Genomic DNA, 25,425 nt, shown 5'->3' on the forward strand with positions numbered 1-25,425 from the left:
CAGCGAATTCAAAACGCCCCCGCCTGACTCATCCTCGACATACCCCGCAACAGCCACATCTCCGCCCACCTGAGACACCTACACTGGCTTCCCGTCAGCAAAAGGATCACCTTCCGGCTCCTCACCCATGCACACAAAGCCCTCCACAACAAGGGGCCCGAATACCTCAACCGCCGCCTCAGTTTCTACACACCCACCCGTCATCTTCACTCGCCAACCTCGCTCTCGCCGCCGTCCCTCACATCCGCCGCACCACGGCGGGTGGGAGGTCCTTTTCCTACCTGGCGGCCAAGACATGGAACTCCCTCCCCACCAACCTCAGGACCACCCAGGACCACTCCGCATTCCGGAGACAACTCAAGACCTGGCTCTTCGAGCAGCAGTAACCCCTTCCCCCGAGCGCCTTGAGACCCGCACGGGTGAGTAGCGCGCTTTATAAATGTTTATGATTTGATTTGATTTGATTTCGTTGACATTGATGACTTTTCCTCAGACTCATCTGCTTCACATGTGACTGAACTGTCAAGAGCACATAAGCTAATAAATTGGCTAAAAAATTACTATTTCACTCGTCCATGGAACTATCCATGGTTCTCATTAACTGTGTTTGCCTTTCCCCTTTGGATTGGCTTTGTCATCGTCTTCTTCCTCCTTATACATGGTCATTACCTTTCTGAATGCTCTACAGTTGAACTGGTGGATGAAGTTTTAAAACCACATTTTTCTTCACATAAAATATGCAGATACTCGTCCCTAGTAAACATTACAGCCATACTAATTCTTGATGGGATTATTTGGGATAAAGTTTTATTCGATATATATGATGGTCCTACAGAGTTCCTTCAAATTCCATATGTATTCAAACTTTCACTGACTGATGCAATTACACCTGGAGTGATTTCGGATGATATGGATGTAAAAACAGTAGATACAATGATGTCTGATCTAGCGTATTATAGTTTTTTTTAAATGATGATGTGTACCAGTTTAAAGGAAATTATGGAGATATGTTCTGTTAAAATCATTATGGTAATTACTTCATTCACAGAGCTAGTACCCCAAAGACTATTTTTAAATATGCTCAATGAGAACACTGCCCGACTCTGGCAGTGGGCAGCTCTAAAATGTATACTGAAAAGCTTGCATATTTTTCTAGGCACAATGTTAGAATTACCAGTAATGGGAGATTTGCATGTTTTATTGACAGATTCAAAATTAATATATTCTGATTCCTTTGTTTTCCGAAAGGCCATAGCAGGTTATGAACGTTGGTCAAATTCGATTAATTTAAAAAGTGTGTGGGGAACAAAAATTTGGCAAATTAGAGGAATAGAAGATTTATTTAGAGCCTGTATGATTCCTGTTCAAATGATATTTTCAATAGTACAACCAACAAGCTGTTTAGATTTAGCAAACATCAAAGAATTAAATGCGCCCAGTGTTCCCTTCCCTGCAAAATTTAACAAATGGCAAAAATATGTAAATGTATCTGAAGATCAGCTTGATGAATGGGTCCAGAATGGATCATATAACACGTCATTATCACGTCCTGGTGTGTGGTTATTGTGGCCTGTAGACACCAATGGGTGCCATACACATTTTGTAAACTCCTCAGTGGGGTTTATAAGTAATAGACCAGACCCTCACTATGGGGCATATTTATACTCTGTTTGCACCGAATTAGTGTCATTTTTTTTTACTCTAATTCAGTGCAAAACTAACTCCATATTTATACTTTGGTGCTAGACCCCTCTAGCACCACATTTATGGAGTTAAAGTCATTTTTTGAAAGTGGAGACCTACTTTGCCTTAATGAGATGCAAGGTAGGCGTTCCCGTGCAAAAAATGACTCTATGGCCTTAACGCCATATTTAGGGGCATATTTATACTCTGCGGCATATTTATACTATGTTTGCACCGAATTAGCGTAATTTTTTTTTGCTCTAATTCGGTGCAAATCTAACTCCATATTTATACTTTGGTGCTAGACCCATCTAGCACCAAGGCCCTGATTGAAACTTTTTTTGCACCGCATTAACGTCATTTTATGAAGCAAAAGTGGCGCGAACTTACAAAATATTGGCCCTTATTTATACTTTTTGCTGCAAAACTGCACTAACTCAGTTTTGCACCAAAAAGTTTAGCACCGGCTTGCACCATTTCTGTGCACCAGCCGGGCACCATATTTATGGAATGGTGCAAGCCGGTGCAAAGGGTAGGCTAGTGTTTAAAAAAATGACTTTAGTCGGGTGGGGCTGGCAGTATAGAAGAAGAGGGTTTAGCACCAAAAAATGGCTTTAGGCAGGTTAGAGTAAAAAAAAATGACTCTAACCAGATTAGCGTCATTTTATGGTGCTAAACCTACCATGCCACATGACTCCTGCCTTAGAAAAGGCAGGAGTCATGCCCACCACCCCAATGGCCAGCACAGAGGACAGGGGTCCCCTGGGCATGGCCATTGCACCCTGTGCCATGTATGGGGGCCCATTTCAGGGCCCCCTATGGCACTTTCAAAAATAAAATGCACTTACCTGTACTTACCTGGGATGGGATCCCCCATCCTCGCAGTCCCTCTAGTGTGGGTGGGGGTGCCCCTAGGGCCTAGGGAGGGCATCTCTGGGCTTATTCCATGGTGTTCCACCATGGAAATAGGGCCACAGGTCCCCTAAGACCTGCCCTGACCCTCCTCCCTCCCTTGCACCATTTTTACATGGGAGTACAAATATGGTGTTAAGGCCATAGAGTCATTTTTTTGCACAGGAACGCCTACCTTGCATCTCATTAAGGCAAGGTAGGTTTGCACTTCCAAAAAATGACTTTAACTCCATAAATTTGGCGCTAGACGGGTCTAGCACCAAAGTATAAATATGGAGTTAGTTTTGCACTGAATTAGAGTTTAAAAAAATGACGCTAAATCAGTGCAAACAGAGTATAAATATGCCCCTTAGCGTCAAAAAATGATGCTAATCTGGTCAGAATCATTTATTTTGACTCAAAACTGCCTAACGTCATTTTCTTTAAAGCTAGCCTACCCTTTGCACCGGCTTGCATCATTCCATAAATATGGTGCCCAGCTGGTGCTAAAAAATGGTGCAAGCCGGTGCAAAACGTTTTGGGGCAAAACTGCCTTAGTGCAGTTTTGCACCAAAAAGTATAAATAAGGCCCTATATATCTTTAGAACACTCAGGTATTGTGACAACATATAGAGAATGGAAACTATGCCAGCAGTTTATGAAGGTCTCTCCACTAGATGCTGTTAAAGAACATGTTAGTATCCTGTCCAATAACAGATTTACAGGATGTCCTGTTAGGCCCCAGAAGACAATGCTGAAAATGCTTTTTATCTGAATCATATAAGGAAATGTGTAACTTTCCCAACAAGAAGCGGCTGCCCGGTTAAGGCAAATAGATCAGAAAAATACACAGAAAGCATTAGCCATCGTGGATTGTGGACTTAACACCTCGTTCAACCGATTTTACACTTTAAGTAATATTGTATCCTCTGCAATAGACATAGTACAGAGTGATGTGTCATTTCTTCAACATGGACAAAGTCAACTGAGATCCATCATGCAGTTAGGTTCGACATTACAAGCACCGAAGGCAGGTCGCGTCCCCTGGCAACAAGTGCGCACAAGGGAGATTTTTTCAACATTTAATTTAACGCAACAGCAACAAATGATGGCTAAGAAGGAAGCAACATATATCATGTTGAGAATAGAGAAATTAGAAAAGTTGCCTTTTACTGTGGCTGAAGTACAATCAGCTGAATGGTTAATACATGGGGTTACTAATCTGCCTGTTTCAACACTTCAATTTACATTCTGCTTGAAACACATTCTAGTAGGCAGATATGAAAGGCTGGGAGATAGATACTTACACGAGGTGTGAGAGCTTCCCTTTACGTACAAATGTTTCAATAGCATGAAAGAGGTCTTTCTTAGTGGCAGCGAATGCAAGACATCTGTGAGCAACTTGATGGTTTGAAAACAGCTGTCCTTGCACGGGGCATGTAATGACTCCGCAGCTAATTAGGCTTGTTATCTGAAGGGAGTCACAGTATCTTTGATTAAACCTGCGTACCAGGTGCTCTCCAATGGCAGCTATGTGCTCTTTAACAGTGAGAGCTGTTGTGGAATGCAAGCTGGAATACCTTATGTCATTTCGGTCTCCCAAATTGTTACATGTTGCAGGAATGTCCTTCACCCCCCACACAATTCAAAGCGGTAGCGGACATCTGGCCCCTTATTGCTACTTCTGATGTGAATTTTGACAAGTTGAGCAGACTAAAGCCTCTATTGTTTCAAAAACATGCAGCACTTACATCAGCCCGCTAGACCTATGCGCTTCAAGTAGCGAGGTCATCAGCAGAGATTCAGACCCTTTTAAATACTAATTTTCGGAGACACTTTGGTGAACTCATGAGATGAATATTCAATGCATCCAGCATTCCTGGAATCGTCCACTTTTTTAAGGCTGTTGGTTCTGGTTTCATTCACACCTTCTCCTCCATATTTAGTTTAATACCTGCAGCCATACACTCAATTGTTTCAGGTGTTTTCGGGGGATTTCCGATTACTTTGGCTATAATTGGTGGCATTCTGCAGTTGCTACTTTTTCTGCGCAATGGCTGTCCCTTGACACCAGGAAGGACTGAGGGCGCTGCCGTCAGCACAACTGTGTTGTGAACGCATGATGCAGTATTTCGGAGCACCACTCCTGCAACAGTTGGAGTGTGACTGGTCTTTGTCATTCTGACCTGTTTTGGATTGTCTGCAGTCTGTATTTCGATGCCTTTGGTGCCTCTTCGAATGTGCACTGGATGTATGTCTTACTTCGCAGCACTTACTTTCATTGGATGCTGATCTACTGATGTTCTTGATGAGGGCTCATTTTCAGACATGCGCGTTGAGGGTGCGTCTGCTGCGGAAGTCTGCCTATGAGTTGCCCTTTGTGGATGCTGTGACTCTTGGTTCACTGATGGGCGATATACGGAATGCTGCTGCCTCAGCTGAAGCTCAGGCTTTTGAACACAAGTGCTCTGTGGTCTTCCTTGGCCATGATTTGGATATTTTACCACCTGCTGAAGTGGAACGTCTCCTGTCTTCAATTGTCCTGGATATAATTGTTGATTTCCAAAATGACTCTGACTTTTGATATTCTGTTCATTGTGCCACTCTGTGGTATTTGTGTTTCTTCACTTGTCATAATTGACGTTTTAGTTATTGCTTTAGTTTAGGGTTTATCTACCTCATGTTAGCCTTAGCTTTGAACCACCTTTGACCGGCAAGGAGAGGGTGCTGTTCAGCTATTTTAGCCATATTTTACACATGTTATTTTAGCTACCTAGGCCTGCAGCTGTGCACTTTCACCTAGATTCATTTTCGTCAAAATGGTTTTATTTTTATAGCAAGAGCCACTTTTGCAGTGCTGTTTTATTATTTCTATTGCATTGTCCTTTCACCTAGGATAATAGATCCGTCCCCCTTTTTTGACAGTATGGTAGAACTGTTTTTGTGTTTTACATTTCTCATCACATGCTTGCTTTTATTGCGTTTTATCAAACTAGTTATTGCTCTACACATGCTTTTATCTAAGATGCAGTTATTAAAATAAATGCTTATTGAACCATACTCTGCCTCTGTTGTCTTTGCCTGAGTGAGATTTTGGTAACTGAGAGAAAGGGATGTGGTCTGATTTACCACAATTCCCTGTGGAGTCTATCTTGCCATGTACCTGGTTGCCACAATCATCTCGGTCAGGCATGAGGTGCTGCTAGTTAGCTGGAAAACCCTGGATTAGGCCGACAGGTGTCACCTGGTGTCGAATTGTACTCAGTACCCGCAATCCAGGTGATCCGACCCCCCAAATCCAATAGCCTCATTACTGTAATGAGAACCTACGCAACAGGACGGCTTATTCTAACTGAAGGGCCCGGGTCAGCCACATGTCTTCCGTGTTTGTGCTGATGGTTGTAGTTGGTGGAAACGGGCATTCATTTGTAGGGACCAGGTCTTACATTTTTCCTTCAGGGTTTCACACAGAGCAAAACAGAAATACAAGAAAGGGAGACAGACATAGGAAGAAAAAGACTGGAGAACGGACAAGAGGAGGAAGCAAACGTCAAAAAGAAAAGACTGAGATTAAAAACCAGGAGCTGCAGGGTGGGGGAAGAAAGAGACAAAGTGGAATCAAGGTCAGAAAGCCATTTTACACATTAAGCCATGAATATCGGGCTGCCGCTCTAAAAGACTGGTAACTTAGGGTGTGATTTCGAGTTTGGCGGACAGGTTACTCCGTCACAACAGTGACTGATACCCCATCTGCCAAAATATAAATCTCATAGGATGTAATGGGATTTATATTTTGGCGGACGGGATATCCATCTCTGTTATGACGGAGTAACCTGTCCTCCAAACTCTAAATCAGGCCCCAAGGTATTTTTCAGGTCAGTGCAATACACGAAATGAGGAGGATCCCACCAGAACGCTGTCTAACATCTATTACTGAGCTGGAACTAGGATCTGGCCAATCCAGTGAAATATGCTGTATTTGTCATGGTGTAATTTTCCAACACAATTCATCAGCACCTGCACGTTGTCTGCTTTCAATTCACAGTAGAAAAGTGTGAGTGGTGAAGGGACTTTCATAGTTTCACTCCCAGCTGGGCCCAAAACAAAGGACTGACTTAAAGGGCCATCAGCCCTTTTTTTGTTCAAGGATCATCCTGGCTGGGAGAAATCTAGGGCTCTTATGACAATGTAATGGAAGTAAACAAAAGCACACAGCTCACTATCACTTCACAAGTACTTTAGAGAAACTATCAGCTGGAGGGAGGTTTATGACCCTGCCACCTCATGTAAGAGATGTGCATTTACTCTAAGAATGTTAAGTATATGTGTGTATGAGTAATTACATAACATATTAAATACTATTTTATTTTTTATTTAATTCCTTTATAGTGCTACTCATCCCAGTGCAGGGTGTCAATATACTTTACATCACACCCACACAAGGAATAAATCATGCAAGTCTGTAAATCAATGTACAGGAAATCTTACAAAAGCAATGATTATTATAAGGATTTGGAGTCACATGTTGTCCAGATTTCTAGACATTATATATAAAGAGTGCATGGTGAGGAGAAACACAAAGTCAGAACAGAGTGGATGGGGCAGTCTGTACTAACAATACTTTATTATTACCTAAATGAACCCTTCTTTGCAAACTTGGAATATTAACAGATAAGGATTTAAACCCATGGCTTGCAGCTTGCATGCAGTTCTTGGATGCCAATTCATAGCTCACTGTGATCTATTAGAAGAATTGCAACTTATGGTCTGCATGTACCCAAAATATCTCTAATCTAATATCTCTAAGCAGTAACCCACTTACCTCTCTATATAAAACAAAATTCAGTGATCTGTATGTTACACAATGTGCTTTTCAGCAGGCACATTAAAACACAATGCTACTTTGTGAACGGACAAAACACTGAACTGTCCAACAAGTGCATTAACCAGCAGATTTATCTTACTGTTATTATGATCACCTGAACATTGTTGCGCACACACATATGTCTACAACAGGTGCCTTAACATTGTAAGGTATTCCCCATAAGATATTTAGAACGCAGTCTCTTTATGAACAATTGAGTTAGCAGAACAGATTTACTGTTACATTTTTCTAGGTTGCCATTTTATTTTTGGTAGATTTATAAAAACAATGCACGACAGTCTTTCTTTTCATGACTCCGTCTTTCGTGAATCATAAAAAGGCAGTTGGAACAGCTGGGTTAAAAGGGATCAGTCATACGATAGAACAAAATGTCTTGCGGGAGGACAGCATTAGTGAGTGGTTTGAAGCCCAAGAAAAAAATTATCTATCCCGTCCCCCTCCATGTGATCGCTGGCAGGTGTCCACATCTCTCTGTCCTTCGCGATGACAGTTAACCCCATCCCTCCTGGTGCCTTCCACAAGTGGGCTTCCTTCCATTCCTCTCGTTTCTGGGTTTCATTCATGTGACATTGTAGCCCGGCGTGGGTACCACCTTCTCTGCCTCTTCATCAACTCCCTCCGGGAGCAGGGAGGCTGAACACCCCTCTCTTGGCACAACTTCAAGGACATGGTTCAGAGCTTCTGCAGCAGTTTTCTAGCTTGTTAAACAGGTCGTCATACCTCTCATATGTTGACGGCCCTGCAGACAAAAACCACTGCGGGGCGCTGATAATAATGACATAAGTAGTTAGTGTAAGGCACATTTCATCTCACTTTAAAGTAACTGCTTGTATAGTTATTGTGTGTGAGCCTGCTGACTCATAGCTGAGGGTGGGGGCTCACCTGGGAGAGGTTGGGAGGCAGTCCAAAAGAAAGAGAAAGCAGCCAACAAAAACCAAGCCATGCTTTGGGTGCAACCAGAAGCATTAAAAGGGCGCCGCCTCACTTTAAAAATCTCGCACACTGGGCCCCGTCCAGACCAAAATTAAGTCACCCTCCACTTGGGTATTTTCCTGCGCAAATGGGAAAATGTTGCCCATTTGTGTGGGAAATAGCCCAATCTGGCAACACTGGTGCCCGTTGTGTGTGATGCTGTACACACATTGGAACCATCTTGGATTGGGAAATTGCCCTTACAAGTGCATTTGTATGTTACTCCGTGCTGATCAGTGGTGCTATCAAGGAACGTGACATGAATTAAACTCCCAGTGAGACATAAGATTGAAGCCATTCATCAGGAACAACCTTTCTGATTCTACCCGTTAACTGAACCGGTAGAAACCTCAGGAGGTTTGACTACTTTTATTTCTAAACGAAAGCTACATTGACTTTAATACCTGTGTCAACTTTTTTATGTACATTCCTTTTACCCTTATTGGAGTTATGGCACCCTCTAACATGTCTCAGCCTCCAGAATTTTTGTCTGTAAAGGGGGAACGAATACTTTTATGAAAACAATGGAGGAAGATTTTTGATTCCTACTTGATTGCCATGGGCGGATAATTATTTTTGGCAGCTGGGAAGCAAGCTGTGTTTCTGCACAATCATGGTTTGGAAGGGAGAAACATTTACAATGTGGCATGTAGGGGGGCACAAATAAGGCCCCCCTATGCCACCCAAAAAAAATTAAAAAATATAAAAAATTATACTTACCTGAACTTACCTGAATGTCCCTGGGGTGGGTCCCTCCATCCTTGGGTGTCCTCCTGGGGTGGGCAGGGGTGGCAGGGGGGGTCCCTGGGGGCAGGGGAGGGCACCTGTGGGCTCATTTTGAGCCCACAGGCCCCTTAACGCCTACCCTGACCCAGGCGTTAAATAGTGGCGCAAATGCGGGGTTTTTTGACCCGCCACCTCCCGGGCGTGACTTTTGCCCGGGAGTATAAATACGACGCATTTGCGTCGCCGTCATTTTTTTAGACGGGAACGCCTTCCTTGCATCTCATTAACGCAAGGAAGGCGTTCACGCAAAAAAATTACGCTATTTGCCCATACTTTGGCGCTAGACGCGTCTAACGCCAAAGTATAAATATGGCGTTAGTTTTGCGCCGAATTTGCGTCGAAAAAAACGACGCTAATTCGGCGCAAACGGAGTATAAATACGGGCCAAGATCTTTTGGAGAATGCAGGGTAAAACTGAGAAAGTGGGGAACTACATTGCGTCCTTGAGATCACAGCCCCACACATGTGATTTTGGGGAATTAACTGACTTTGATCAGAGACCAGTTGGTAAGATGGACCAATGATCAATGGTCGCAAGAGTAATTGTTAGCCAAAGTACCAGATCTCAAGGGAGCAATGGCTGAGGTGGAAGCTATAGAGAATGCTTCCACCTGGGCCCAGGAATTCCATGAAATACAAGTGGAGGAACACATAAATGTAGTTGATACAACAAAAGAGGTGTCAGTGAAGGGTGGTGATGCGACTAACAACAGTCACAAAACTGGTCTCAAGAGTCCTCAGATAAACATGGATAATAACGATGTAAAATGTTATAGATGTAGTATTACTGCACACCTTTCTATCAGATTGAATTGTTATGAGAGGAATGTGCTATTCAAAAAATGTGGGAGGAAGGGGAACTATGCGAGAGTGTGCAAAGGCAGAAGAGTAAACGTTGTTGAGGAAGTATAGTAGTTTTGGCAGTAACAGATGGGAATGTGAATGTGGATGTGAGTTAAGAATGCCCAAGAATGTTATGGATATTGGTGGTGAGACGTTGAAGGTCCTAATAGATTCTTGGTCTGTGTACATTATGGTGGGGTCCAACATTGGAATGGACTCTTTTGTAATAAAGACATTAAATTGTTACCATCGGATATCATCCCTGTAGGTTATGGAAGGGCAAAGATTGATGTCTTGGGCTACACAGTCATGAGAATTCAATATTGTGACAGTGTAACTGTGGGCAAAGTGTATGTGGTGAGGTATGGGGACATTCTATTGCCCTGGAGACATCAAGGAGACATGTGAATCATCCTCAGGCTTATTACACCTGAACGTATTTTGTCGGTGGCGAATAATGGAAATGAGTATGATGTGATTGTAAAGTGTTTGATGAGAAATTGGGATTGTTATGTGGCTTTGAGCACAAGAGTATGTTAAAGAAGAATGCAGTGGCATGTGTGTTTAAGGCCAAGAAGGGAACACATTTGATGAGGGAACATCTCAATAAGGAATTAGATAAACTGTTAAATGTGGGTATCATGAGGAGATTGAGTCCTTAGATTGGCCCAAGTAGCTCTGATTCTCAAGGACATTGGGAAGAATGTTCGGATGTGTGTGGACCTCAGAGGGCTTAACAAACATATTGAGTTGATCACCAACCTCTCCCTAATATTTCTGGAATGGTAGGAGATCTCAGGGATACTCGAGTTCTTAGGACCATGTATTTAGCTTCAGCCTACTACCAGGTTCCCTTACACAAAGAGTCAAAACATCTCACATTGTGTGTGACACCTGTGGGGGGTCTATCGATTTTTAAATATGCCCTTTTGACTGGTGTATGCGGCTACCTATTTTCAGAGAGTGATGAAGAAGGTGGTGGAAGACATTACACAGGTCCTATTTTTCCAGGATGACATTCTGGTATATGGAAAGGACAAGAGTGACAGTAGTAGAATATTGAGGCAGGTATTGGGAAAGTTGCAGTCTTCTGGTCTGACCCTGAAGAAGGACAAATGTAGATTTTGTGTTACAACAGTCACCTATCTTCGACACACACTTTCTGGGGAAGGATTAATTCACAAGATAGATCTGTCTTAGAGTATTGTGGAGGCTCCTACTCCTGAAAACATAGGTCAAGTAAAATCTTTCCTTGGCTTAGCCAGGTTTTGCTCAAAGTTCATAGCAAACTTTGCAAGTGTGGTTCAGCTGCTGAGAAACGTACTTAAAAAAGGTGTGATTGTCTCGTGATCGAGTGAGTGTGAAGCAGCCTTCCTGTCAGTTAAGATATCTATTGAAAAATTACCCACTTTGGGGCATTTTTATGTTTGTAAAAAGCCAATTTTAACAACTGATGCAAGTCTGATGGGACTCGTGGTATTGTTGCAAATAGTTGAAGGGGAGCACATAATTGTAGCCTTTGCATTAATGGAGCAGAGTAGTGCTAATCTGTTATAGAAAGTGAGGCTTTGGCGGTTGAATGAGCAGTACAACATTTCTGATTCTGTCTGTGGGGAATACCATTCATTGCGAGGTCTCACCATCGTCCATTGGAACAGGTTTTTAACTGTAGGGATCATGGTAATATGACACAGAGAATCAAAAGGTGGATGGAGGGGCTGATGGAGTATAATTTAAAGGTAGAGTATCTTCCGGTTGAGGGGAATTTGGAGGCAGATTGCTTGTTGAGACTTCTCGTGGGAAGTGAAGATGGGACTTTTGATCTAACAGTGATGAATGATGCTGTGATGGTGTCATGGATAAAAGAGAGAGTAATAATGGGACAGGAATGGAAGCAAGCAAGAGGTGGGGACAATGTTTTTAAAATTTAGCTTGAGTTAGTAATGCGGGGACAGCCAGAGGGTGAGGATGTGGCAAGTCAAGAGAGATGATTGTGGAATGTGAGAGGTTATTTGAGCTTCATTGATAGTGACCTATCCAGGGATGTGTGTCTCATGCCACCTACGTGTTTGCAGGTAAGAATCATAATTTTAGGTCAAGAGAGTCACCTAGGGATAAATCAGATGAAGTCTCGGATACATGAACTCTACTGGTTGCCAAACCTAGATTGACAGGTTCAACAAGTTGTTAAAGACTGCTGGCTGTGTGCCAGAAATGATAAGAACAAAGTGACACATGCTAGGTTGCTCTCTTCAGTAGAGATACCCATGAAACCTTGGAAGAAACTTGGTTTGGATATTATTGGTCATTTTGAGTTATTGTCTTTCAAGGAACTCTATGTCTTGCTTCTTGTGGACTATGCAACAAAATGGGTGGTGATGGGTTGTGTGAGTGCTGTGAATACTGGTGTGGTGATAGATTTCCTTAAGAATGAGTTTGCCTGTGCGCCTGTCCCTGGTGTGATCATCACAGATAATGGGGTGCAAGTTATCTCTACTGAAATGAGTGAATTTCTGGATGCTTTGTCCATTCAGCATCACAGAACAGCCCTTTTAACACCCCAAGAAAATGGTCTTGTCAAGAGGACGAGTGGATAGTCAAGTCTTGTGTTCAAAGAGCAGTGGAAAAGGGTGCACCTTTGAAGGAGGTGTTGAGAGAGACTTGGTGGTCCCATCACATTACTCCCAATATAGTGACTTTGAAGTCACCTTAGCAGAGGTTTAAGAGTAGAATCCATGCTCGAAACACAAACCATCATGGTTGGGGGTGCTGGGAGAGAAAGCATCCATGAACAGGAGACAGGGGAAAACCAAATTGTTGCAAGACAGGAGGAAGAAATATCAAAGCATGTACAAGACTAAGGGGAAGATTTAAGAGCCCCTAGCACCTCTTTGTGCCACATTAGTGTAATTTTCTTTTACGTTAATGTGGCTCAATGAGGCCAAAATCGCCACGCCAAATTTACAAAGTAGCGCAATGCATGCATTGCACCACTTTGTAACCCATTGCACTACATTATGTCTGCACCAGGCATAATGTATGCAAAGGGGGCATTCCCCCATTAGGGGGGCTGAATAAATGGCGCAAAGAAATCTTAGAGATTTCTTTGCATCATTTTTTTCAGCACTTTTAATGCCTGCTCAGAGCAGGCTTTAAAAGGAGGCACACCATTGTTCACAACGGGCCTCAATGGGCTTTGCAGGATTAGCATCAACATTTGTTATGCTAATCCTGCAAAACTCCAAACTAGCATTACATTTTTTGATGCTAGTTCCCTAACTACCACCATGGTGTGCCAGATCTTAGATATGGTGAACACATGTTGGCATTAGGGAGGTGCCAAGGAGCACCATTAAAGTGTCACTGCACTGGGTGTCATGCCAATTTTCTTAAATCATGCCCTAAGTATGATGAACGGAATTGTGTGAAGGAGGTGAATTAGAGGGTCGGTGGCATAGTGCTGGTTAAGAAATCAGGGTTTGTCAGAAAGGGTGGTCTAGGTTTGTTGGATCTTTCAAGCTAAAGGAAGTAAGGAAGAATGCTGTAGTGGTGGAATCTGGAGATGTTTGGAGTAAGTCCCATCTTGTGGACAGAGGCTAATGTGTGTGATGGGGAAAATGTGAGACCGGGTATTTCTCCAGCTGATGAAGGTACTCAGGTGGGGAGGAGTGCCATGAGACGTGTATGGTGAAAGGGTTATGTGGTCCTTATGCATACCTGCCTGCATTTGTCATTTAGCAATGATGGTTTCATTGAATGTTCATTTTAGTAGCTTCTTTTATTTCTGCAAAAGCTTACATTCCTGGTAGTTCTATTTGTATTTTTTCTTATTGTGTGTTTTTCTTATTTTGTTTGCTGGTTGGGGAGGGAGATGCGTTGAGGTTTAGGTTTCTCTTGTGCTGGTCGGTCTTAAGCCTGGCTACTGCAGAATGGGATCTAGAATGTTATGACATCAGTGTGTGGAATCTGGGGCATGGGAGTCAGATGGTAGCTGATGCCTGTACCAATGGTGCTGTGGTCCCACTGTTCCTGTTATACTTCAATAAAGCTTCTTAATACTACTATGAGCTGCAAATTTCTTACTGCAATGTACCACAGCATCTTTCCTATCACGCACTACTGGAGCTCTAGTTCACTCTCGTAAGTTCCCCTGCAATCTGCAAGGTATTGGCTACAATGAACCGAACATACACATGTAGCAGTATGAAAGGTGGGGAGAGTAGGATAGCAACTCAGCACAAAGCACCAATGTGTGAGCTGACTGGGGTTCATTCATTGGCGAGTCCTTGACCATGGTTTGTGGGAAAAGAATTATATTGATTATGGGTATTTCCCTAACTCCTTACTTACCCATCATGTTACAGGATTTGATGGGGTAATTCAGCCACATTCCTACCATGGCTAGTTGGAATACAATGAATATGCAGGAAAAAGAGCAGAGGCCTGTGGTCTCAGGTTAAATGCTGCAATGCAAGAAATAGAACTGCAATTATATCAGTGGGTCCCCGCAGGTAATAAGCAATAGGGTACAACACAGAAGTGGGACTACTGCCTGGCCCATATATACACAGTACTGACCATCGCCAAACTTCATATACAAATATTATATCTGTTTAATAGTAAGCTTAAAAATCCCCATGATCAATGAATGAATCAATCAATCTTTTGTAAAGCGCAGCACTATCACCCCTATGCTAATCTGGGCACTGGGGTGGCTGCGTCTGCATCATAATGCCAGGGCTTGAGTTGCTTTCTGAAATCTGCCATGGAGGGTGCCATTTGGAGGTGTGGGGGGAGGTCATTCCAGGCTTTGGTAGCAATGTAGAAGAATGTGCGGCCCCCACTGCAGACGTGATGGATGCGGGGACATTTGTGAGGGGGAGTGAAGTGGAGCTCAGGTGTCTCGAGAGAAGGTGGAAGTTCAGCCAGTGGTTGATGTAGGGTGATCCAATTTGGTGCAGGGCTTTGTAGTTTTGTGAGAGCGTCTTAAACTGGCATCTTTTCAGGACAGGGAGCAGTTTCCTGAGGTGAGGAGTAATGTGGATATGCTTGGGGAGGTCCAAGATGACTCTGGCTACCGTGTTCTGTATTGTCTGCAGTCTCTTGAGGAGCTGGTAGGAGATACCAGTGAAGAGTGCATTGCCGTAGTCGAGGCGGCTTGTGATGAGGGCTTGTGCGATGATCCTTTTGGTATTTACTGGGATCCATCTGAAGATCTTGCGGAGCATGCAGAGAGTGTGGAAAAAGGAGGAGGCGACTGAGTTGCCTTGTTCTTTCATGGTCAGTTGGCTGTCCAAGATTATGCAGAGGTGCGTGGGGGATATGCGTCAAATTAGCATGACCTCTTGCACCATGAGACCTCACTAAGGAGATGTACCTAGGTTGGTAAAGAGACAGACCTTGCCTTGGAAGAGATTAAATTGTCCCTCCAAGACATGGCAGATTTACTCCAGGAACACCTCCTTGGCCATGCAGATGATACTGGTTATATCACACGGGTACCTGTGTCAATCTGCAGGGCCAGTGCAGGCACTTTAGTCAACTGAGGCACAAGGGTAACCTCAGAGGCCCATCCATCCTGCAAACCCACCCACAAATCTACCAGCCATCACTCCACAACCCCAGCCTCAACCTCCAGTAAGACCAGTTTTGCAGAGCGGGACACAGAGACAGAACCCTGGTCCCAAGCATAATCCTGCTCCTCCATGAACCTTGAGTTAATCCATAACACACAAAACACAATTATTAGAATCACCGATCTCATAACTTTTGATCTACAAAGAGACACTTTCACTGTTTATCTCGTTCAATAAATTTCAGTTGTGCGTACCATTACCTTGAATTTCATGTTTTGTGTGCCTTGCCATTAATACATGTGTATTGGAAGATGTATTGCAATGTGTTACAGAGCTTGGAACATTTAACAACAATCCTTAAAACATCACCAACACATACAACTATAAGCACCCCCCCAAAAAAACACACATATACAAAAAGAAAAACACACCTGCTTTTAGAAATTATATATTTATATTTTAAGTTTGAAGCAAATTGTCAATCGTATGCTTCATCAATACAGAACTGTCCTAGGAAAGGGGACCAATAAAAAAAAAGTCAATTACTGCTTGAAGGGAGATTCAACTTAACTCTAAAAAAAAATACATCAGAAATAACAGAGCTTCATTCTATGTACAAAGTCAAAAGGATATAGGTGGTCATTACAACCCTGGCGGACGGTGTTAAAGCGGCGGTAGTACCGCCAACAGGGCGGCGGTAAAAAAATAGCAATTACGACCTTGGCGGAAACTGGCAACAAAGACAGCCACTTTAACACTCCGACCGCCACGGTGGTACAAACAAACAGTGCGGCGGTCACCGCCAACCGACAGACGGGAGACAATGTACCGCCCACACTATTATGGCAGGCCAATCCGCCACCTTTTCTGGGGCGGATTCACCGCGGATAAAAACATGGCAGAAACAGGAATTTCGAAGTGAAAACGCTCACCTCTACACACTCCACGAGGAACGAGGACACCATGGAACCGGAACTCCAAATCCTACCTGCGATAGTCTTCCTTCTCCTCTACCAGGAGCACAAATGCCGGCGGTACTGCACCTACGACACAGGGGAGGGGAGGCAAAAAACAGGGACACACACACGCAACACCCCCACCCTCACCCACTACAACACACACACTAATGCATATCAATACATCACAGTTACACCCCCCAAGCCCCCTCGGAAGAATGCAAAGACCAAAGAAAATGAGTGTAACCATCGGAATATATTAAAAACAAGTAGGCAGAATATATATATATATATATATATATATATATATATATATATATATATATATATATATACACCATGTACAAAATATATACCAGGCATAGTAGTCCAGGTACTGCACAAAGAAAGTCCGTGGAACACTGGGACCGCACGGTATGGGCGAGGCCCACACAAGATCCCCGACCATGACGGAGCGAACACTGCAGGGGGATCAGACAACAAGAAAACAGGCACCTAAGGGGGAGGGAAAGGGGGTGCACCTCAGCCGCTTGAGTGCACGACGCCAAATCCACGAGGGGGCCACATGTCCACTGTTCCATCCTGGGGAGTGCAAAGCCACAGTCTCTCAAGTTTCACAAGTGGGTGGGTTGCCCACTGTTCAATCCTGGGGAGTGCAAAGCCACAGTTTCTCAGGTCTCTACAGTGGGTGGTTTGCCCACTGTTCAATCCTGGGGAGTGCAAAGCCACAGTCTCTCAAGTCTCTACAGTGGGTGGTTTGCCCACTGTTCAAAGCCACAGTCTCTCAAGTCTCTACAGTGGGTGGTTTGCCCACTGTTCAATCCTGGGGAGTGCAAAACCACAGTCCCTTAAGTGGATAACAGTCTCCACTGGTTCTGGAGGGGGCATGGTACCCTGAGTGCTTCATCCTGTTTAGGACAGAGGTAGTGGATGGATGTCTCCACTGATTGTGGAGGGGGACTGGTGCCCAGAGTGCTTTATCCTGTGAAGGACAGAGGTAGTGGATGGATGTCTCCACTGGTTCTGGAGGGGGACTGGTGCCCAGAGTGCATCACTCACCCCGTGACAGACCCAGTTGCGTCAGTGCCCCTGCCGCTCATGGGTTAGCGGTGCTTGAGTTGGCGGTGCCCTGTTCAGCGGTGCTTGAGTTGGCGGTGCCCTGTTCAGCGGTGCTTGAGTTGGCGGTGCCCTGTTCAGCGGTGCTTGAGTTGGCGGTGCCCTGTTCAGCCAGGCTTGAGTTGGCAGTGCCCTGTTCAGCGGTGCTTGAGTTGCCGGTGCCCTGTTCAGCGGGGCTTGTGCTGGCGGTCCTTCATGGCCCAGCGGGGCTTTTGCTGGCGGTCCTTCATGGCCCAGCGGGGCTTTTGCTGGCGGTCCTTCATGGCCCAGCAGGGCTGGTGCTGGCGGTCCTCATGGCCCAGCAGGCTTTTGCTGGCGGTCCTTCATGGCCCAGCAGGGCTTTTGCTGGCGGTCCTTCATGGCCCAGCGGGGCTGGTGCTGGTGGTCCTTCATGGCCCAGCGGGGCTTTTGCTGGCGGTCCTTCATGGCCCAGCTGGGCTTTGCTGGCGGTCCTTCATGGCCCAGCGGGGCTGGTGCTGGCGGTCCTCATGGCCCAGTGGGCTTTTGCTGGTGGTCCTTCATGGCCCAGCAGGGCTTTTGCTGGCGGTCCTTCATGGCCCAGCGGGGCTTTGCTGGCAGTCCTTCATGGCCCAGCGGGTCTGGTGCTGGAGGTGGCCTCCTGGGCAGCTGGGCTGGGGCTGGCGGTTGCCTCCTGGGCAGCTGGGCTGGGGCTGTCGGTGGCCTCCTGTGCAGCTGGGCTGGGGCTGGCGGTGGCCTCCTGGGCAGCAGTGCTGGGGCTGGCGGTGGCCTCCTGGGCAGCTGTGCTGGGGCTGGCGGTGGCCTCCTGGGCAGCAGGGATGATGGCGGTCTTCTCCACTGTGCAACTCTTCCCAGACTTGCCGGGTTTCTTGTGGCCCTTCCCCACCTTGGAAGGTGTCACAGCTGACTCCACACTCCCAACAGGACCCCTGGGAGCAGCTCTGGTGGCTGGAGTCTTCCCCCTCTCCCGCCGTGCACTGGCCAACTTCTGATGCTTCACAGGTGGGTGACTGTGCTGTGGCTCCGTGCCACACTGGCTGTCCTGGTGGCCGGTGCACTCCACATACCGGTGACTACAGGCACCACTGGTCCCGGAGATGTTTTGGCTGAGGTGCTACTTCGGGACCTATGAGATGGACGGGGTGGGGGAGGTGTGGAAAAAAGGTCAAGGGTGGACAGGAAACGTTTTTTGGACACACTGGGACAGGTAGCTGGAGGGGTTTTGGGAGTGGAGGAAGAGGTGGTGGTAGTAGGAGGTGTACGTTTGGTGACTTTGGGTGAAGGTGCATGTGCTGGAGGCTGTCATGAGGTGGATGGCTGTTGGATGGGTGTGTGCCTGCGTTTGTGTATCTTGGGAGGGGGCGTCACAGACACACTGGGAGAGGACACAGGGGACGTGTGAATGGTAGTGGGGGTGGTGACTGAACATGAGCGGGGTGTGCTGGTGGGTGTGCTGGTGAGGGACGTAGTGGCTGTAGAGGTAGTGCATGCAGGTGTGAGTGTAGACGAGACTGGGAGGGAGGAGGGAGACGACGAGGAGGGGGACGCAGTGGAGGCAGTGGATGTTGGTGTGTCTGCATGTGTGTGTTGCTTGCATGAGTGCCTGTGGGATGTGTGGTGCTTATGTTTGCCTGAGCTTCCCTTGTGTGTTGAGGTGTGTGCAGGCTGGTCTGATGGTGTGCTTGGGATAGGCAGAGGTACAGGGGATTAGGTCTGGGTGGAGGAAGTTCGAGGGGGGAGGCTAGAGACGGGGACAATGGCTGCCATCAGTGCTGAGGCCAGAGTTTGAAAAGCTCGGTGAAGGGCTGCCTGACCAGAATGAATGCCCTCCAGGAATGCATTAGTTTGTTGCAACTGCCTTTCTACATCCTGGATGGCATTCAAAATGGTAGACTGCCCAACAGTGAGGGACCTGAGGAGGTCAATGGCCTCCTCACTGAGGGCAGCAGGGGTGACTGGGGCAGGGCCTGAGGTTCCTGGGGGGAAGGTGATGCCCACCCTCCTGGGTGAGTGGGCACGGGGCAAAGGCTAAGGGGCTGCTGGGAGGGCGGTGCTGGTAGGGGGGTGGCGGCTGTACCTGTAGATGCAGGGGGCACAGATGTTGCCACCACCACAAGGGAGCTCCCATCCGAGGACGAGTCTGTGTCGCTGGTGTCAGCTCCTGTCCCCGCCGTGGAGCTCCCCTCACCCTCCGTCCCACTGGTGAATTCTGAGTCCGTAGTCTCGCCCTCCAGGGCCATGTGGGATACAGCTCCCTCCTGCTCCGGTGCCACTGCTCCTCCGCCTGATGATGCTAATGCACACAAGAACAGGGAGACCACAAAAAGGGGTGGGACGACAGAAGAAAGACATGTTGAGTGCATGCATTACCGCTATCGTTGGCGGACACGACAGACACAGAAGCCCCCAGCACTACGCCGCGCTCTTTGGCTCCACTGTTCAATTCCTGGGAAATGGCCTACAAGGCCATGCACGACATCTGCACACATAGATGACACAGGCGCATGAATAGCTGTACTTGGCACTCTACAGAGGTGGGCTGGGGTGCCACATGGCCTGCCTTACGGAAGGGCCTTGCCTATGGAACACGTCCTGGCCTAGGGAAACCCACAGCCCTCCTCCCCCACCCAGACAACTCCACTGCACGCAAAGTCAGCAGAATGAGAGTGTACTCACCCCCTTGTGTCTGCTGTGATGCCCTCAAGCGCCCATCCAACTCCGGGTAGGCCACCGCCAGGATCCTGAACATCAGGGGGGTCATGGTGCGACGGGCACCCCTCCCACGTTGGGAGGCCATCCCCAGCTGAGCCTCCGCCGTCTTCTTGCTCCAGCGGCGAATGTCCTCCCATCTTTTCCGGCAGTGGGTGCTCTGTCTGTGGTAGACCCCCAGGGTCCGGACGTCCTTGGCGATGGCACGCCAAAAATCTTTCTTCTGGTGGGCGCATACCTACATTAAATATACAGGGGAAGAAGAGAAGTCATTACCAACTGCACCGTCAAAGTAATTGGCCCACGTCTCTACCCTTGCCATGTGGCACATGCATTCACCGTCTTTCATGCACGCAGTACTCTGCCCCCTTCCTTCTTACATCCTGCCCTCTCCACACAGGCATAGCCCAGACAACATGCTCCCTGTGTACTTACCTGTTTGTCTGGAGGACCGTACAGTAGCGTGTACTGGGGGAGGACCCCATCCACGAGTTTCTCCAACTCCTCTGATGTGAAGGCAGGGGCCCTTTCCCCAGACGCACGAGCCATTGTCTCTTCCAGACCGAGGTCACAGCAGCACTTGCATTGTAGGTCCTCTCCTGTCGAAGATCAGGTATCGAGGGATTGAACAGATAGAAAATGTCAGTCAAGTCCGCGGCGGGGCATACCGTCACCGCCAGCGTACATCGTCATTTGCTCCTGGGACCCTTAGGGTCCAATGTTAACCAATGCAGCATTGCGCCGTGGTCTTCGACCGCTTACCGCAAGGGTGTACAACGCCAGCGCAGTTACCTCACATCCCCTTGTCCCACTTTAGAGGTCAGGTAGCCACCATTTCAGGGGCCCACATGGCTTCATTTTCAACTGCGTCACACATACCTAGACCTAGACTCAACACACATACAGGCCACCTTTTGTGTATGATTGGTGTTCTGGGTAAACTGTAGGTACGCACCTCTGAGTTGTTTGACTCTGTGCTCGCTGTTGTCCTTCATAGGCACCGTCCGCTGGGACATGTAAGGAGATGGCGGCATCCTCCGGTGTACCGTCCGTTGGTGGACCTGTCGACAATGGAGGAGCGACATTTGATAATCACCTACAGGCTTGACCGTGCCACAATCCAGGAACTGTGTACCCAGTTGGAGCCAGACCTGATGTCAGCAATCCGCCATCCCACAGGAATCCCCCTTCAAGTGCAGGTGCTGTCAGTGCTCCATTTCCTTGCAAGTGGGTCATTTCAAACAACTGTGTCCATGGCATCAGTGTTGTCCCAGCCTATGTTTTCCAACGTATTGTACAGAATGTTGTTTGCCCTTCTGAAACACATGCGGAGCTACATCGTTTTCCCTCAGGTGGAGGATTTGCCTACAGTGAAAGGTGATTTCTATGCCCAGGGACATATCCCCAACATCATAGGTGCCATTGATGGGACCCATGTGGCTTTGGTCCTCCCCCACAGGAGTGAACAGGTGTACAGAAACCGGAAGAGTTATCATTCTATGAATGTACAGATGGTATGTTTGGCAGACCAGTACATCTCCCATGTGAATGCCATGTTCCCTGGCTCAGTGCATGATACCTACATCCTGCAGAATAGCAGTATCACTTTTGTGATGGGTCAACTCCAGAGGCACTGTGTGTGGCTATTAGGTGAGCACCTGGAAGCAAGTCAGTGGGAGTGGTTGTCTGGGTCTGGGGTTATCCCTCCAGGTTAGTGTGTGTCTAACAGTTGCCCCTCGCCATTTGCAGGTGACTCTGGTTACCCCAACCTGTCATGGCTACTGACCCTAGTGAGGAATCCCAGGACCAGGGCAGAGGAATGCTACAATGAGGCCCATGGGCGAACTAGGAGGGTGATCGAGCGAACCTTCAGCCTCCTGAAGGCCAGGTTCAGGTGCCTCCATATGACAGGTGGATCCCTATTCTACTCACCAAAGAAGATGTGCCAGATCATCGTGGCCTGCTGTATGCTTCACAGGTGCCTTTTCTGCAGGAGGATGGTCCAGATGGCGGTGTTGTTGCAGCTGTGGAGCCTGTGGACAGTGATGAGGAGGAAGCAGAGGAAGAAGGCATGCACAACAGGGACTCAGTGATCCTGCAATATTTCTAGTGAGACACAGGTAGGAATACAAACCTGCCTACTACATGTACTTTGACACTACTACCTCTCTCCTGTCTGTCGTTTTCACCCAGTGTATGGTCACTGAGTTGTCGCTTTCCCTTACGATTTCACAGATGTGGGTCCCACTGTGTGACATCTGCTTAGATTCCTCATGGACTAGAGCTGTGTGACATAGGTATGTTGACATTACTATTTAAAAAACATTTTGTCACTGTAATTGCTAATACACTATTTCGAAATCACAGACAGACTCCAGATAATTTTGTGCTTTAGGTGTGTTTATTTAAATGCTCAATATTGGAGGGGGTAGTGAAATGGTGAGAGGTTATGGCGGAAGAGTGTCCATGGCAGAGTCCAGTCTATTAGTCTAACAGGTGCATTGCCCATATGGGCATAGGAAGTGGAGCTGGGGCAGTTTAATTATGGACAGGGTGACAAAGTGGGACAGTAGGATGACAATCAGGGTGGTCTCATTTCTTGGCGGGGGTCTTGGCATCGTGCTCTGTCTTTGTCCTGGATCTCAGGGACCGTTTGCGGGGTGGTTCTCCCTCTGCAGGGGGTGGGGTGCTGGTGTGGTGGTCCTGTGGCAGGACGTCCTGTCCACTAGCGCCAGCGGAGGTGGTGGGCAGTTCATCGTCCATGCTAGTGTCAGGGGCCCCTTGTAGTGCCACAGTGTCCCTCATGGTGTTGAGTGCTTCCTTCAGCACCCCTACGATGGTGCCCAGGGTGGAGCTGATGGTTCTGAGTTCCTCCCTGAAGCCCATATACTGTTCCTCCTGCATGCGCAGGGTCTCCTGAAACTTGGCCAGTACCGTTGCCATCGTCTCCTGGGAGTGGTGGTAGGCTCCCATGATGGAGGAGAGGGCCTCGTGGAGAGTGGGTTCCCTGGGCCTGTCCTCCCCCTGTCGCACAGCAGCCCTCCCAGTTCCCCTGTGTTCCTGGGCCTCCGTCCCCTGGACCGTGTGCCCACTACCACTGACTCCAGGTCCCTGTTGTTGTTGGGGTGGTGGGTTATCCTGGGTTCCCTGTAGTGGTGGACACACAGCTGAATGACGTGTCCTGGGGACGGAGGTATGGGCCCGCTGTGCTGGTGTTTCCAGAGGGGGAAGGTCTGTGGTGGCCTGTGCCTGTGTGAGGGGAACCGACTGTCCTGAGGTCCCCGATGGTCCGGGCTGGTCATCACGATCCAGTTGGACAGAGGTGCTGTCATCACTGTGGGCCTCTTCTGTTGGTGATGTGGACATGTGTGGACCCTCCTGTCCGGTGATGTTGGGTAGGGGTCCTGCAGGGGTATAAAAGGATGTTTATTAAATCTGTGTGTGTAATGGTGTGCAATGGGTGGGTGACCGTGTACCCCAGTGCTAGCATTCCTGTGTGGGAGCTTGTGTGATGATGGTTTAGGGGGGTGTATGGGTATGTGCAGTGGGCATGCTTTGGTGATGGGTGCCCATGCTTTGTTGTTGCATGCTGGGCTTGGTGTTGAGATGTGTGGTTTGTGATGTTGGGACATATGTGAGGAGTTGGGGTGCTGGGGGTGAGGGTGAGGGTGGGGGTATGTGATAGCATGCAGGCAGGGTGGGGGATGTAATAGTAAAGCTTTATCTTACCAGAGTCCATTCCTCCACCTACTCCTGCGAGGCCCTCAGGATGCAGAATCGACACGACCTGCTCCTCCCATGTTGTTAGTTGTAGGGAGGAGGTGGGGGTCCGCCGCCAGTCCGCTGAACCGCCAGGTGGTGTCTCGAGACCACGGAACACACCTTCCCCTGTAGGTCGTTCCACCTCTTCCTGACGTCCTCCCGATTTCTTGGGTGTTGTCCCACTGCGTTGACCCTGTCCACTATTCTTCGCCATAGCTCCATCTTCCTAGCTATGGAGGTGTGCTGCACCTGTGATCCGAATAGCTGTGGCTCTACCCGGACGGTTTCCTCCACCATGACCCTGAGCTCCTCCTCCGAGAACCTGGGGTGTCTTTGCCGTGCCATGGGGTGGTGTAGGTGATGTGTGGGGTGGAGTGTGTGGTGATAAGTGTGTTGATATGTAGTGGTGTTTTGTGTGAGGTGCGTGGAAGTTGTGTGGGTGATGGTGTTGTGTGCCTGTGGATGCTGTTGTTCTTGCTGGTGGTGTCTCTCTCTGGCCTTCTTTCGGAATTTTTGGTAGTAGGGGTTTGTTGGTGATGTGGGTGTGTGTTTTATATTGTAATGGGTGTGTGGGAGTGGTGTGTGTATGTGTATCAGGTGTGTGTATTTTGAATTGTCCAATGTGGCTGTGTTTTGTAAGAGTGTGTGTATTCTGAGTGCGGCGGTGTGTACCGCCAATGGAATACCGCGGTTGAAAGACCGCTGCGTGGATTCGTATGTCGTGATAGTGTGGGTGTATTTCTGTTGGCGTGACAGTGGAGTTTTTTTTTTTCCAGTTTATCACTGACCATTGGTGTGGCGGACTTGTGTGGGTGTCTGACTTTTGGCGGATTCCGAGATGTGGGTCATAATAGCTGTGGCGGCATTCCGCGGCCGCAGCGGTGTGTTGGCGGTCTTTTGCACGGCGGTAAGCACCTTTTACCGCCAATGTTGTAATGACCGCCATAATCTTCATGAGATAATCATGGCAGTAACATTGTATATTCCAAAAATATACACTGCAAAAAAAGTTCAAATTACATTTCAATTTCCAAGATAAAGCACAAAGTTCAGAGGTCAAAAAAGTCAATCTCCAACTTAGATGGAGTGTTGGAAGATTCTCCTGGTTTGAGGGGCCTATTACTGTTCATCTTTTTTTTCTCCAGAGACCAGAACCACATGGCCCTCCTCCACAGGTGCGGGCAGAGGATCCTCACACACTAGGGCAGGTTTAGGGACGAAGGAGGAAGACATCCTGGGAGATAAACAATGGCTGGAGGGAAGAGTT

The sequence above is a fragment of the Pleurodeles waltl genome, chromosome 1_2 (assembly GCF_031143425.1).
Source record: "Pleurodeles waltl isolate 20211129_DDA chromosome 1_2, aPleWal1.hap1.20221129, whole genome shotgun sequence".
NCBI classification, from domain to species: Eukaryota; Metazoa; Chordata; class Amphibia; order Caudata; family Salamandridae; genus Pleurodeles; species Pleurodeles waltl.